Source organism: Girardinichthys multiradiatus, chromosome X (assembly GCF_021462225.1).
Source record: "Girardinichthys multiradiatus isolate DD_20200921_A chromosome X, DD_fGirMul_XY1, whole genome shotgun sequence".
Classification (NCBI taxonomy): domain Eukaryota; kingdom Metazoa; phylum Chordata; class Actinopteri; order Cyprinodontiformes; family Goodeidae; genus Girardinichthys; species Girardinichthys multiradiatus.
This window is the reverse complement of record NC_061817.1, coordinates 18,449,520-18,464,763: the sequence shown is the minus strand read 5'-3', so window position 1 is coordinate 18,464,763 and position 15,244 is coordinate 18,449,520. Positions and strand designations below refer to the sequence as shown.

The 15,244-nt window shown below is 38.1% G+C and overlaps 1 pseudogene; it reads right to left on the bottom strand.

Moving 5' to 3' along the window:
* Positions 1 to 13,219, bottom strand: part of LOC124863113 — a 51,188-nt pseudogene extending 37,969 nt beyond the window's left edge.
* Between the last annotated feature and the right edge of the window lie 2,025 nt (positions 13,220 to 15,244).

The window sequence follows — 15,244 nt, the reverse complement described above, 5'->3', positions numbered from 1 at the left end:
AAAAATTAAAGCAGTCTATAATGATTTATGTCATGCATGTGTTATACCATTGTATAGAGAAAAAATGCCCTGAATGTTTGTTGGCACACCTGTTCATGTGTATAAAAAACCCCTTAAATAAATAAATGTCTTATTGCAGTAGCAAAATATCCTGAAAATCTTGTAACTTTTCCTTTACTGAAACACATTTATTCATTGGGGAAAAGCATCCCACATTAATAAATATTTTTAACAAAATAATTAATGCTCAGTGGCATTCTGAATAATTTTATTACATCAGAATCAGAATAGCTTTATTGCCAAGTACGTTTTGGACATACAAGGAATTTGTTTTGGCGTAGTCGGTGCAATACAATACAAATACAGTACATTCAGTACATTCAGTACATTAATGAAAATGTATTTCAATTTATAACTGAAATGTATTTCAATTTATATGAAACTATTTTTATGCTGATTAGAGCTGCATTTGTATTCGGCCCCCTTTACTCTGGTTACCCTAAACAAAATATAGTTCAACCAAATGCCAATTGTCAGGTTGTTAGTGAACCCAGAACTTTGTTACTTTAATGTGACAATGTGAAGAAGTTCAAGGGGTAGGGCTAAATTATAATTAAATTATAAATAATTTTTTCTTAGCAATATCTGTCAATCAAGAAATCCTTTAAGAATCGTTTGAGATGCCTGTATGGTTCTGAGTCTTAAAGTTTTCCTAGTTTTGACTATTCCATACCCTCCTCTTTTTCAGTCATTAGTTTACCATTTGTAAACCGTAGCACATTATAACATGTATGAATAATGATTTTAGATTTATGGAGCAGAACAACCACGCATGAAAAAATACTGACCCTCGGAGGCCCTGGTTTTCATTGAAAGATCTTGTTATAAATGACAGTGGAAATTGCAGAGTGATCAGTTCTTATCAACAGCAATCACAAAACAATTACTAGTTTTGAGGTCGCATAGACGTATTTTAGATGTCAAACTCTTCTTTATTTGACTGGCAGAACCTTTCTATTTTAAAAGAGGTTCCTAATCAGGTTTAACAAAGGAGCACATCTAAGCTTCAAGAGCCCTTTTGATTATAGTTGTGTGAAGACTTTCATCTTGGATCGGTCTGATCTTATTTTTTGACTTTTGAAGCATTACTGCAGACAGCCTCGCCCACCAACCGCAAGCATACAAATAAGCTTTTATAATGTCACCCAATCAAAAGCACCCATACCACACATACAGAAATACTTACTTGTGCCGGCGAATATGACTGGGGGGAGTCGCAGGAGTTATAAGGTCCCTGGTGCGTTACAGCCTGTCGCAGGTTCCTCACTCCTTCTCCTGTCTCTCCCCTGGAAACTTCCCCTCTCTCTTCTCCCTGGCCCCCCTCCAAGGCCTGATCCAGCGGCCAAGAGTCCTTTGTCAATCCCACCACCCCCACAAATGGGGGCGCCCATGCAACAGAGGGTGCCCTGGGGCCAGCTCCAGCTCAATTTCTGCATCCATCTCCGCCTCCTCTTGGGCCTCCTTGTTGGAGTCGTCCAGGTGCTTCATCAGCACGGCCACCACCACATTGATGAGCACAAACTGGGCGGTGAGCACAAAGGAGACAAAATACATGGGCGAGATAAACTGAAGGCTCGGATTGCAGGGCATAGTCCACATCTGTGTTATGGTCTGGTGGGCACTCCCGCAATGTGTCCTGGTGAAGCGTAAAATGAGGAAAGAAGTCGGGGATTACAAAAGTTACAAAACAAAAAAATACATTCAGAGTATTGCAAGTTTTGAAATAAACTTGAAATCTAATTAAACTTTACTCTTTAATTACTTTGACTTTTAATCCAGCTCAGTGTGAATGATTTTACTGTTTTTTGCTGTTTAATGTGTGAAGTGTGTCTCTCTGAAAACAGAAAACAGTAGAGACTCTCAGAGCGAGATAAAACAAATTAGATTATATTAGGCTTTGTGCACTTTGTGAGTTCTCACAAAAATATTCATACACCTTGAATTTGTTTCCATTTGTGATGTTACAACCACAAAAGTCAATATAATTGGTCAAAGTTTTATGTGATAGACAAGGTGGGTCATAATTGTGAAGTGGAAGAAATTGATGCATGGTTTTAATTTTTTTTTTCTACAAAAATCTGATAACTGTGACTCGATGCTTCATCATGAGGTATGTCACTTCCCAGCTATGCCTATCTAGAGACTGACCCTTTGTCTATTTTCTTCACAAAATAGCTTCAGCCCAGTCAGATTGGTTGGAAAGCATCGGTAACATTAGTTATCAAGTCTTGCTACAGATTCTCTATTTGGTTTAGGTCATCGACTGGGCCTTGTAAAACGTCAAAATGCTTTGATACAAACTATTCTAGCTCAGGCTGTATGTTTAGGGTTGCTGGTTTGCCTGAAGGTGGACCTCCCAGGCATATTGTTTTCCAGACTTGCCCTGTATTCAATGGCATCGATCTTCCCATCAATTCTGACCAGCTTCCCTGTTCTTGTTGTACAAGTATCCCACCAGCATGATGCTATGACCACCTTGCTTTACTTGGGGGATTGTGTGTTCAGAGTGATGTGCAGTTTTACTCTTTCCCTAGAGATACCATTTGTTTGCATGTAGTTAAAAAAGTTGAATTTCTGGTGATAGAGCCTTATTTCACATGTTCGCTGCGTCCTCTGCATGGCTTGTGGAAAACAACAAACAAAACATGTTAAGACTTTCATTCAGGAATGGCTTTTTTCTTGCCACTCCTCCATAAAAACATTTGTGTATGTTCTGGGCTAATATTATCCTATCAAAAGATGTTCCCACCTGAGCTGTGGATCTATGCAACTCCTCCATATGCCCATTGACTGCTTCTGTGTCAATGCTCTTCTTTGCCTTAATACCTTTATTCAGATTGAAGGTTGGATTTTTTGTGTGATTTTACAGTACTGCAACAAAACAATTTATTTTAAAGTGTTTTACACATTTGTACAGCAGTGTCAATAGAGGTCAAAGGTGCTATAATATTAAATAATGTTTTTGTTGTTTTATTTTCTAGATTGTGATTACGTTTTCTATTGAACATAAGTACTGTGGACATTCATCACAGCAAAGCTAAGTGACAAGAGTTTTCTGCAGGACGAATGCATATCTCAGCCAGGCTGCGACCACAACAACAATTTAGGCCTCTGAGCTGAAGCTGGTCTTTTCTGTCTAATTTGGCTTGACATTTACACACTGTGCTCCTTCACAAACATCTCCAATTTCAGAGTATGTCCCCTTTCCATCTTATTTCTTTGCATATTTCAGGCAGTTGCTAAATTAAATCAGGTATTTTGTAAAACACACACACACAGACATGCTATCTCTCCCTTTCTTCTCTTACTGCTAGGCTATTACGTTATTCATTTTCTGTTTCCATTTTGGCTCTGGTTAGGAGAAAGCATAATAAGTGTAACTTTTAACCTCTTTTCACTTGTGGTACAGTTCACTGTTGTCTCCCTGTAGTTGTCCCCTGGTATTTTATTTGCTCTAAAGACTTCATCACCAATTCCAACTTAGTTTCACCTGCCTCTTACTAATTCAAAGCAGGTTTTCCGCTCTCGATATGTAGATACGGTTTTATGTCTCAAATGGCAGAAATTCACTCAGGAGAGTAGCATCTGCAGTCTACCGGTTTGCTTTATGCTTGCTACAATCTGTGCTGCATAATAGTTTGAGCAACATGATTTGTATTCTCATCACAGTGTAGGTATGTTGAAGAGATACTGATAGATGTTTAGTAATTATAAAATGGTGTTGTTGCTTAGAGAGTCGAATTCTATCCTTTTACTGAGGAGTCATCGATGTGCTAAGCTAACCCGTTTTTTCCGCTAATTAGTTCAGAGCAAGGCACACGATGCTAACGATTTTTGTTTCACATTTTACTGAAAACGACACAAATTAACCTGGCAACGCCACATGCTTTATAAGCACTCTTGCAAAAGAATGTTCTTGATATTTAGCGCATTAGAAAATGATTCTAGTTCTTTAGAAGTCATGTTTCATGCAGTAACTGAAATTTTGATCATTTTGTTTTTGCAAAGTAGTTCTAGCTCAGCCATGATGGATAGAGAGTGTGTGTGGTCCATAAATCTGTGAAGTCTTGCCAGAGATTCTATAAATATATTCTAGATTCTAGAATAGGATTTAGATCTGGATTATGATTGGGCCATTCTACAACATTAATACTTGATCTAAATCCTTCCCTTGTAATTCTGACTGTATGTTTAGGGTTGTTCTCATGGTGGAAGATGATGCCCACCCCAGTCTAAAATCTTTTGCAGCCTCTTCCAGGTTTTCTTTCAGGATTTCCCTGTATTTTGCTCATCTATCTTCCAATCAACTCCAGCTTATCTGCAGCTACTGAAGAAAAGCATTCCAACAGCACGATACTGCCACCACCATGTTTCACAATGGGGATGGTTTGTTCAGGGGATATGGGAGTGTTAGTTTTTGCACACAGTGTAGAACAAAAAGTAAATTTTTTTTGGTCTCATCTGACTAAATCTTTTTTCAGGTTTGCTTGTCCCCTACATAGCTTGTGGTAAACTGGCAATTGGGCCTTTAATTTCTTTTCTTTCAACGAGTTTTGTCATGGCAATCATTTGCAAAGACCAGAGCTGTGGAAAGCATGTCTAACAACTTTCCTGCCAACATTTTCTCCTACCTGAGCTTTTAATCTCTTCTGCTCCTTCATGTTTACCATGGGGCTTCTTAGCTGCTTTTTAGTTAATCAACTAATTAGCTGAATTTCTGTAGGCCATTGGCTGGGCAGGATGTACGAGTATCAAAATAAAGGAGGCTGACTAGAAATTCACTCCACATTCTATTCTAAAAACCACTAAAACATTTATCAGTTTCTGTTTGCTTTACAATCATGAGCTACTCTGTTGTTTATCAAATAAAAGTCTGAATGGAATGCATGTAAGATTGTGGTTGAAAAGTACAAAATGTGAAAACGTTTAAGAGGTGTAAATGCACAGCAGGGACATCCTGTGAATCCGAACTTGAAATTTATTTTAATAACTCTACAATACCAGTAAATATGGAAAAAACTGACTTACCTTCATGATGCCATTCCAGTTGTCGCCCGTGGAGACTTGAAATAAGGTAAGGAAGGCCATGCCAAGTTTTCAAAAGTAGCGTGACGACTCATACCTTCACATGGATAGTCCTTCATTGCAAACTGAGAGTGAAAGTTAAACGATGTAGGTAAATTAGAGAGAAAAGGGGAAATGTTATGAAGAGGTGGAGACAGGAAAAAAAGGCAAGGAAAGGAATAGAAACAATCAGTACCTAAAAGAGATTTTTTTCCAAACTAGAGATTAGTGGTCAGGCTGTTATTGGCAACTACTGCCTTCAAGTTTTCTTTTAGCTCTGACCTCATGATTATTATTTTTTTCTAAACTTTCTCTTAATTCAACAATTAATGTCACAAACATCACTATAAAAAAGAAAAGATGTGCTGCTGTTCCAAAACAGAGGTAGACATTTTTATACCACATCTTCACTTCATTTTTGACAGAACACAACATTGTCCTTTCAATGTAACATTATGTATTTATACATGTGTATAATAAAGATACATATATATTTATATAATTTCCTTAAGAAACCCATTGCATTGCATTTTTCCATATTGCTGAAATTTATGTGCACCACAAAGTAACCAAGACAGTCTCAATAAGAAAGTGGATAACAAAAATAAAAACCATCAAAGATTATCTTTGTTCCCCAGTATCAACATCCCTGAATCATTGCAACTGATACCAAGATAAACTGTAAAAACGTACCAAGTTCTCCAAAAAGCTCTACTCCTAAGGCGGCGTAGATGAAAAAACAGCAGCATGAAGAGCAGGCCAGGTTACCCACCTACAACATATATACGCACATGCATAAACGTGCACAGAAACACACAGAGTTACATAAGTAATCAAGGCAATTTCTTGTTGTGCAGCTGCCTTCTGTTGTGCAATAAAGTTCAGACATGTGCAGCAACACATTAGGTCCACAGCATCTCTAATTATCCATTAATGTGCAATATGCACATAATGAAAATCAATTAAGTTTCATTTAGCTGACCTTTAAAGGCCAAAATATTAAAATGTGGCTTGCCTACCATTACCCTAGAACCATTGCTTTATTTTATTTTATTTTATTTTATTCAAGCAGCACATAAAAACTTTAGAAACTGCTTTTCAGTATAAAACTCTGTCTGTTAAATCTCTGGATGTTTCCAGTTAAAAGAAAAATTCACAGGTGGAATAAACGTAATACATATTAAACAGATCAACATTAAATGTTTGGTATTACAAGATTCATAGTTTTTTGTTTTTTTTTCATGCAGTTCTTATGCAGCCTTGTTTGGATCTATAACTGCAGCACCTCTTCCTCAGAGACGTTACAAGTGAACCTCATATGCTTTTATGAATTTGGGGGTTTGGGGACTTGGCTCAGTTCCACCACAAAACAGCCTCCTGTTAACACAACTTAATGGGGAAGAAGATGTTAGACAGTAAACACTCAGGGCTAACTCTAATCCCATTACAGTGATATGAAACAGCCTTTTAACAGAGCTGCTCCACTGAGAGTGAGGACATTTTCTTGGCTTCTACACCTAGACATTTGTCCTAAAAATGACTAAAGTATAAAGCCCCACCTATTTTTCCAACAAAATACAATAGGATGCAAGTTTTGTTTTTCTTTTTACTTTGCACAGTCCATCAACAAATTTCTCTTTTGAGACCTGTCAGATTAAGAGAAAAGCTGATTTGGATAAAGAAATATAAATGTAGAGTTTGTTTAAATAAAGTTAAGGAGGTCGTTAAATTAATAAAAAAGAATTAAACTGTGGAAGATTTTGTTTACAGCAAAAACTAGCTGGCACTGAGGAGAGCAGCAGTTTATTTACATAAAAGCATCCAAACAAAACAAATGTAAATTAAACTGCAATCCTGTGTTTAACTTATCTGGAAATTATTTAATTTATATTTACTTAGTGACATTGCTAAAAGATAACTGGAAAGTATTCTTGGTTCACTTGTGTGATGTTCTCCTAACTATAAGATAATCCATATAGGTATAGTTAATATATTAATAAGCTTAGATCACCTTTTTATATTGGTCAGGCACAACATTATGACTAACTGCATAATACAGTGTTGGTCCCCTGTTGCCGCCAAAACAGCCCACATATGTAAGAAACTGCAATGTAATGTGAATTCTGAGACCTTTTAGAACCTGTGTTGTTTTAGCAGTCTTCTTTGGCAATCTAGCTAATCTGTTGAATTGGCCACACGCTACTGACTTCGCTCTCCACATGCATTATGTTCCTTGTTCACCCATGACCCTGACAGCAGTTCACCTCTATTCCTTACTTTGATCACTTTTAATAGATAGTGACCACTCCAGACCGGGGACACCCCACGGGAATTGTTGTTTTGGAGCTGCTCTGATCCAATCATCTAGCCATCACAAAACTGGCTCATATTAAACTTGCTCAAATCCTTTTGCTGCCCCTTTTTCATACTTCTAGCACATCAGTTGCAGGGACAAAATGTTTGTTTGCCGCCTAATATATTGTCCAGACAAGCAAGTGCCATGATAAAAAGACATTCACTTGGTTTATGCTTGGTTGAATGTTGGGTTCTATGCTACTTCCTTTTTTAAATAAATAAAAAATACTCTTAAATAACCAAAGGTTTTATGATATTATGAAAAGTTTAGGTGGTATCAAATACATATTACATATACATTTACACTTTAGGAAATATAAATCAGTATTTTAATTAGAATTGCAAAGAAAACCATCCAGATGTCATCCTAATGTGGTTTTTTTGTGTCATTAATTAAAATAGAGGCTAATCTTAATTTAATGTTGGCGCTATTTACAAATGTCGAAAAAATTTGTAGAGTTTAGTGAGCCGCTTTACCTATCATAGAGACCATTAGTGTTAGTTGATGACATGCTACAGTCATACACAGTTGAGTGAGATAGAGAAGTAAAGGAAACTATAAATATATTGCATTCGTAGGGTGTAACAAGCTGTTAACCTTAATTATTCCTTTAGGGTAATTACTGTGACACTGTTTTGCATTATTATAATAACTCTGGACATATTCTTAAAAAAACCCTAACTGTATGATTTGTTTATTTTGCAAATACCTCATCTGAGTGTCTTATAAGTATTATTTCCCTTATTTTTCTCTTTCTGTATCATTTTTATTACCATTCTTTGTTTAAATCAACCTAGAGAGTTTGTTAAAATCATTGGTATCAGTTGTGATGGAATAAAATAAAATTAGCAGCTTGCCACTCCAACTGCACAGTGAAATATCACCTCAGGTAAAGACTGTCACCAGGTGTAGCACTTTCAGCATCTCTATATGCGCACACATCCCAAGCAGACACAAAAGAGACCTCCTGGAGCTCTTTAATTAGCCTTAGTTTTAATTACCTGCCTGACTGCCCTTGGGACAGAGCAAAAGCCTGGTGTTAATGAGGGAAGGATCAATAGAAAGAAAGATGAGGAAGCCACTCTCCTTCAGACCTGGCAGCCTCTCCTCTCCCGCCACACCACCTGTTCTATCTATTTGCTTCATCTTACTTTTAATGGTCAAAAGATTACATGAGTGTGTGCCTTTTCCATAAATATGAGGCTCAGCACATGTGGTTGTGCCTGTCTGTGTTGTGACAGCAACAACACCGAAGGCTATTTAGATCTTTAGGAATTATACTCTCTTGCCTTCAACCGCACACAGAAGAGATAATTCCGCTTTTCTGAAAAAGTACCGTGAAAAAAGTATTTGCTCCATTACAATGTTTTTTCTTTTTTAGTTCTTTTGTGACACCTACATTTCTTAATTCACCAAAATAGAGAAATTAGAGAACAGCCCAGAAACAACATCACTGAGAACTGTCACTATGAAAAGCCTTAAAGTGTTAAGACTGTGGACTCCAGAGACCCCAGTGAGAAACAATCATCCACAAAGAAAGAAACATGGAACCTTAGGAGTGAATGGCCTACCAAAATCACTTATTAGTGTATTGACAGCTCATCCAGGAGGTCACCAACAAACAACATCTAAAGAACTCCTGGTATCACTTGCCTCAGTTAAGATCAGTTTCTTGATTCAACAATAAACTAATAGATTTAATTTCTGCATTCCTCCCATGCATGCAAAATTTGGGTCCATGTTAGAGTTCTAAGGCCATGGAACTGTTGAACAAAAGTCCACAAAGGCTCGTTTCACAATTTCCAAAAACATCTCAATGATCCCCAAGGCTTTGGGAAATATACTGTGGGCTGATAAGTCAAAAGTGGACCTTGTATGATATGTGATTATGTATTACATCGGGTGTGTAAAAAAGAACATCACATCCCTCATTAAACATGGGGTGGTTGTCCTAAAGGTCTGAGACTACCTGCTTTTTCAGGACCTGTCTGACTAGTCCTAACTGATGGAACCATGAACTGTGCTCTCTCCCAAACATTCCTGAAGTAGGTATATCTGGCCATCAGTTTGTCATCTTAAGTTCAAGTCTACTTCAGTATGCAGCGGACAGTGATCCTAAAGAACACCTACAAGTTCACCTCTGAATGGCTCAAAAAAACAAAAGAAAAACGAAATGAAAGTTTTGGAGTGGCCAGGCCAAGTCAAAGTCTTGACTTAAACCTGACGAAGTTGCTGGAATGTGACACTAATGTCTGTTCATGGTAGGCCATTCATACTCTAAATCCTCAATGTGACTGATAAAAAAACAATTCAGCAAAGACGAGTGGGACAAAATTCCTCCACAGTGATGTAAAAAATTATTTTATCAGAATGTTTGTGAAGACCAACAGAAACGTGATTCCTTAATTGTGGCATAGATGGAAACTGATAAGTGGGTTTAAATGTTTTTTAATAAATCTGAAAAGTGGTAAAACATTTGCACTCAGTCCTCCTAGGCAATCATTTGTAGAACCACCTTAAGCGTAACTACAGCTGCACGTCTTTTAGAGCATGTCTCCACAGGTTTTGTCCATGTAGAGAACTGATATTTCTGCTCATTCTTCTTTCAAAATAGTTTGTCAATCTGTGGACAGCAACTATCATGTCTTGCAAAATCATCTCAATGAAATTAAGTTGGACTTGACTGGGCTATTCCAAATACATTTATATGCTATGATGTAAAACCTCTCCATTGCAGCTCCACCTGTATGTTTAGATTTGTTGTTTGCTAAAAGGTAAACCACAGTCCTAACCTAAAGTATTTCACATTCTCTAATAGCTTTCCTCCAGAGTTGTTATGTAATTAGTCCCATCACTTTCCCATCAGCTCTGATCAACCTCATTTTCCAAAAACATGGTGGTGCAACCATCATCATGTTTTATTGTGGGGATGGTGTTTTCAGAAGGAGTATTCTGCATGTAAGCCAAGAATTTCCATTTTGGTCCCATCTGACCAGAGCACCTTCTCTTCCACTTTCTCTGCGTCCCCTACATGGTTTCTTAGCAGAAACCAAGCATCTGTGGGGATGCTGGGGAATGTTAAGAGGATGCTGGTAAATGCTCAAGGGATTCTGTGGGGATGCTGTAGGAAAGCTCCTGGGATGCTGTGGTAGGGCTGGTGTGTGAGCATGATGGAAGAGCTTTAGCTTTCTCCCTTCTTTACAATTACAGACTTCTTTGAGTCAGGTTGTCACCTGGAATCCCAATTCGATCTCTACGTCTAATAAAGCATCTTGAGATATATTTGATAGGAGTCACTACTAATAATAAACTGAATTGAGTTCAATATATGAAGTAAAAAAATCAAATGAAACAAATGGAATAGATTTGAAGCAATGTTTCATGACTTTATGTTTCACATTTATTAATAAAATCTTAAGAATGATTCATTTACCCTCATCTTAACTTCTAAACTAATCCTTTTTGCAGCATCATTCTATACAAAGCAAGCTAACACTTATCACTGTAGCTGAATTTTAAGTGCACTAGTAAAACAGAGACGTCTAGAAATGTAAGCCTCTGTTGGACAGTTTCCCCACTAAACCTGCAGGCTAGTTTCCTGGTTCTCATTGACTATGGCCCGAGGGACTATGCACTATCCATACACTCAAAGTAAAGGCAAGACAACTTCTGTACATATGCAGAAGTGTTCCACCCTCCATGACTTTGATGTGACTGAGGGTCAACTAGTGTTATCTAAAGGCCAACAGTAAACCAGAAGCAGGGTGGTTTTCCCACGACTATTGTTTGAAATTGACCAAATTTCTCTGAGGAAATGGTGGGGTGTCTGTGTCTGGGAGGAAGGAGGGTATGCAGACAGTTTTCAGGTGTACCTGAGGCAGGGCTTGAACAACTGTATCCAACAAGGCTCTCATTCCAGTCGCCATCTTCAGCAGCTTCAGGACTGTGAGTAAGTGAAGACACAAAAAAAAAAAAATGATCAGGGATGATTTGGTCGGGGAATTTGTTAGGTTTGACAGTATATAATCAGAATCAGAATCAGATTCAGCTTTATTGCCAAGTACGTACATACAAACAAGGAATTTGACTCCAGTACATTTTGCTCTCTGGTTTTTGTTTTGCTTTACAGAATGTACATATACAGGGGTTGGACAATGAAACTGAAACACCTGGTTTAGACCACAATAATTATCACAGTATCTGTAGGGCCTCCTTTTGCGGCAATACAGCATCAATTCATCTATGGGAATGACATATACAAGTCCTGCACAGTGGTCAGAGGGATTTTAAGCCATTCTTCTTGCAGGATAGTGGCCAGGTCACTACGTGATACTGGTGGAGGAAAACGTTTCCTGACTCGCTCCTCCAAAACACCCAAAGTGGCTCAAGTAATATTTAGATCTGGTGACTGTGCAGGCCATGGGAGATGTTCAACTTCACTTTTATGTTTCAACTTCACTTTCATGTTCATCAAACCAATCTTTCACCAGTCTTGCGGGTGTATTGGTGCATTGTCATCCTGATACATGGCACCGCCTCAGGATACAATGTTTGAACCATTGGATGCACATGGTCCTCAAGAATGTTTAGTAGTCCTTGGCAGTGACTGCGCGCCATCTAGCACAAGTATTGGGCCAAGGGAATGCCATGATATGGCAGCCCAAACCATCACTGATCCACCCCCATGCTTCACTGGCATGCAACAGTCTGGGTGGTACGCTTCTTGGGGCTTCTCCACACCGTAACTCTCCCGGATGTGGGGGAAAACAGTAAAAGTGGACTCATCAGAGAACAATACATGTTTCACATTGTCCACAGCCCAAGATTTGCATTCCTTGCACCATTGAAACCGACGTTTGGCATGGCATGAGTGACCAAAGGTTTGGCTATAGCAGCCCAGCGTGTATATTGACCCTGTGGAGCAGTTCTGGTGGAAACAGGAGAGTTGAGGTGCACATTTAATTCTGCCGTGATCTGTGCAGCTGTGGGTTTATGTTTTTTGGATACAATCCGGGGGGTAGCACCCGAACATCCCTTTCAGACAGCTTCCCTCTTGCGTCCACAGTTAATCCTGTTGGATGTGGTTCGTCCTTCTTGGTGGTAATGCTGACATACCCGGGATACCGTGGCTCTTGATACATCACAAAGACTTGCTGGTCTTGGTCACAGATGCGCCAGCAAGACGTGCACCAACCCAACAATTTGTCTCTTTTGAACTCTGGTATGTCACCCATAATGTGTGTGCATTTCACTATTTGAGTAAAACTGTGCTCTGTGGGCACCAACAGAAATAACACATTAGACTGTTGCTATGCACCTAACTGATCTATGAATATTTAACAGTTTAACACTTTAAGCTTTAGCAGACTAACAAGATCACAAGCTAATATCTTTATTTACAGGAAGTGTGGGTGTGAAATGGATGTGTGTGAGTGACGTTTCTGAAACGTTCTGGCATTTGTACCTCGTGCTATCCTCAGAACCATCCTGATTCTGATGATAGTAGGGTGATGGGCAGGGCAGCGCGGATACTCAATCCTCCAAAGTGATGCCATTACTGACAGGAGGACAATGGCTAGGTCCAGCTGGTTCCACCTAATGCAAAGCCAAATATAGACAATCAGGATGCACTTTAAACCTCTCATATTTTGCTTCTAATGAGCCGCACTTTCTTTACAGTAGTCTTGATATCAGGTTGGTTTTTAGATCTAGGTTGCAGGTTGGTTGATTTCCTGTCATATCCAGCTTGACAGCATACAGTGTGGTCTGTGCTTAAAAATGGCAAAACTTCACACAAGTGAACAACCAAACTAAAAGGTTCTTGTTCAAAAAATCTATTACTGGAGATGGAAATGATCAGAAAGCCATTCAAAAAAAGGAAAACAAAAATATCCAGCACAAATCTGGACTTAAGACCTGAGAGCTGCAAATTCTCTTTGGGAATTACCTGATACTATTTTATGCGCTAATTTTTTAATGTATAAAATGTGATATATTTAGTGCTTGGCTGCAATTTTATGTCTGAAGGATTTACATTTAAAAAGAAAACGGCTTAAAAAGCAAAAATACAAACCTTTTCTGAAAACAGTGAAGTAGTAAATAATAAAAAGACAAGTGAAAAGGTAGACTTAGTTTAAAAGCCTAAGGTAATACTAACTTAGACATGTTGCCTGTGTTGTGACTTTCAATCTGCCGAATGTTTGACTTACCAAAAAAAAAACAAAATCCATTGCAACCCGGCAGGAGGAGATAAAATGTCCCATACTACAATATCAGATGCATAGAAACACAGTGCTGCTGCATTATTTACCTAAACCTGTGTATCTTTGTACTTGAAGGAAATGCAAAACATGCAAAGTAGTGAGATGGAGTTGCTATTCATTACGTCTCCTTGATATTTCAACATCCCTACCTGTGTGGATGCTAAGGCACAAGTCTGTAATAAAGCCACGTCCTATTAAAGTTTTTGCTAAAGGACATTTGGTCCTTTAGGTGTTAAAATATTCATCAAGGAACAGGATATAACTTATCACAAAGTGTGATGTGCAACATCTGATGATGATGATTTATGATTACAGTAGGAACATTATTATGTCTTTAGGAAACTGCTCAATTTACAGAAGAGATTTAAAAACACTTTTAAAAAATCAATTGAAATCTTGTGGTTTTCTTCTGCTTGTCCAAACTAGACATTGTTGAGCAGCAACTTAAAGTTTATATGACAGGTTTTCTTCATTATTTACTCACTTAAGTTAAATTTAATCCTGCAAGGCCTAATCAAAAAGAGAAAGTCAAATAAGTTCCAGATCTGAAATCACAAAATGAGGCATCCAGCATGATTAAACATTTGGCAGATTTATGCTATTGTGACACTTTTGAATCATCAAGTATTTTATATAAGTGACCCCTCTCCCTGCAGTTCAACTTTCTGTCAGTGATTATTTGTCTTATGTCCAGTTTTCTTTCCTTCTCAATTCTTCACTTTCCACTTGTAGAGAAGGCCAAATGAATGGGCTACACTTTCTATGAGCTGTAACCATAGTATTACATTATTTTTCAAAAACATACTCGAACCAAACGCACCTGCAAACAAACCCTGTTTTTGTACATTTATGTGTTATTTCTGCTCCAATGACCCAGTTCTGAAGGTGTGAGTGACCCTGGACTATAAATCACTCTGTGCGCAAGACTGTTCATGGCTGTTGCTGGCACAACATAAAAAGAGACAAAGAGCTCGGAGATAACCTAGTGATAAATTCTCCCTATATCCGCCCATCTATTTCCATTTCATCACTCTTTTGTGCCCTTCCTCTTCATCTTAGATCAGTCCAGCTTCCCCTACCATATATTATCTGTCCTCTATCTCATTTCTATCTACTTCTTCTTGCTATTCTCTCGCATTTCATCAGAAACTAAAATACATTATAACATTAAGTTACCATTAGTACTACATAAGTACCCAAATGGCTTTCCGCCTTAATTAGATACCACATATCCTAGATATAAAAGGGACATCAGTCTTATCACGGTACATGCTTTAGTGGTATGGCTGACAGAAAATGAGATGGAACAATGTTGATGTGTTCTTACCATGAGGACCAAACAAAGATGAAAGTATGTGAGATGTAGGAACTTGAAGTCCTACAGCTTTGTCCTGTCATGTGTGAACAATTGTGAGACAAGTATATTTTGTTTCATGCAAAACCGTACATATAACCAACATAAAACACATTTATGTAATAAGGGAAATATACAATCACAGCC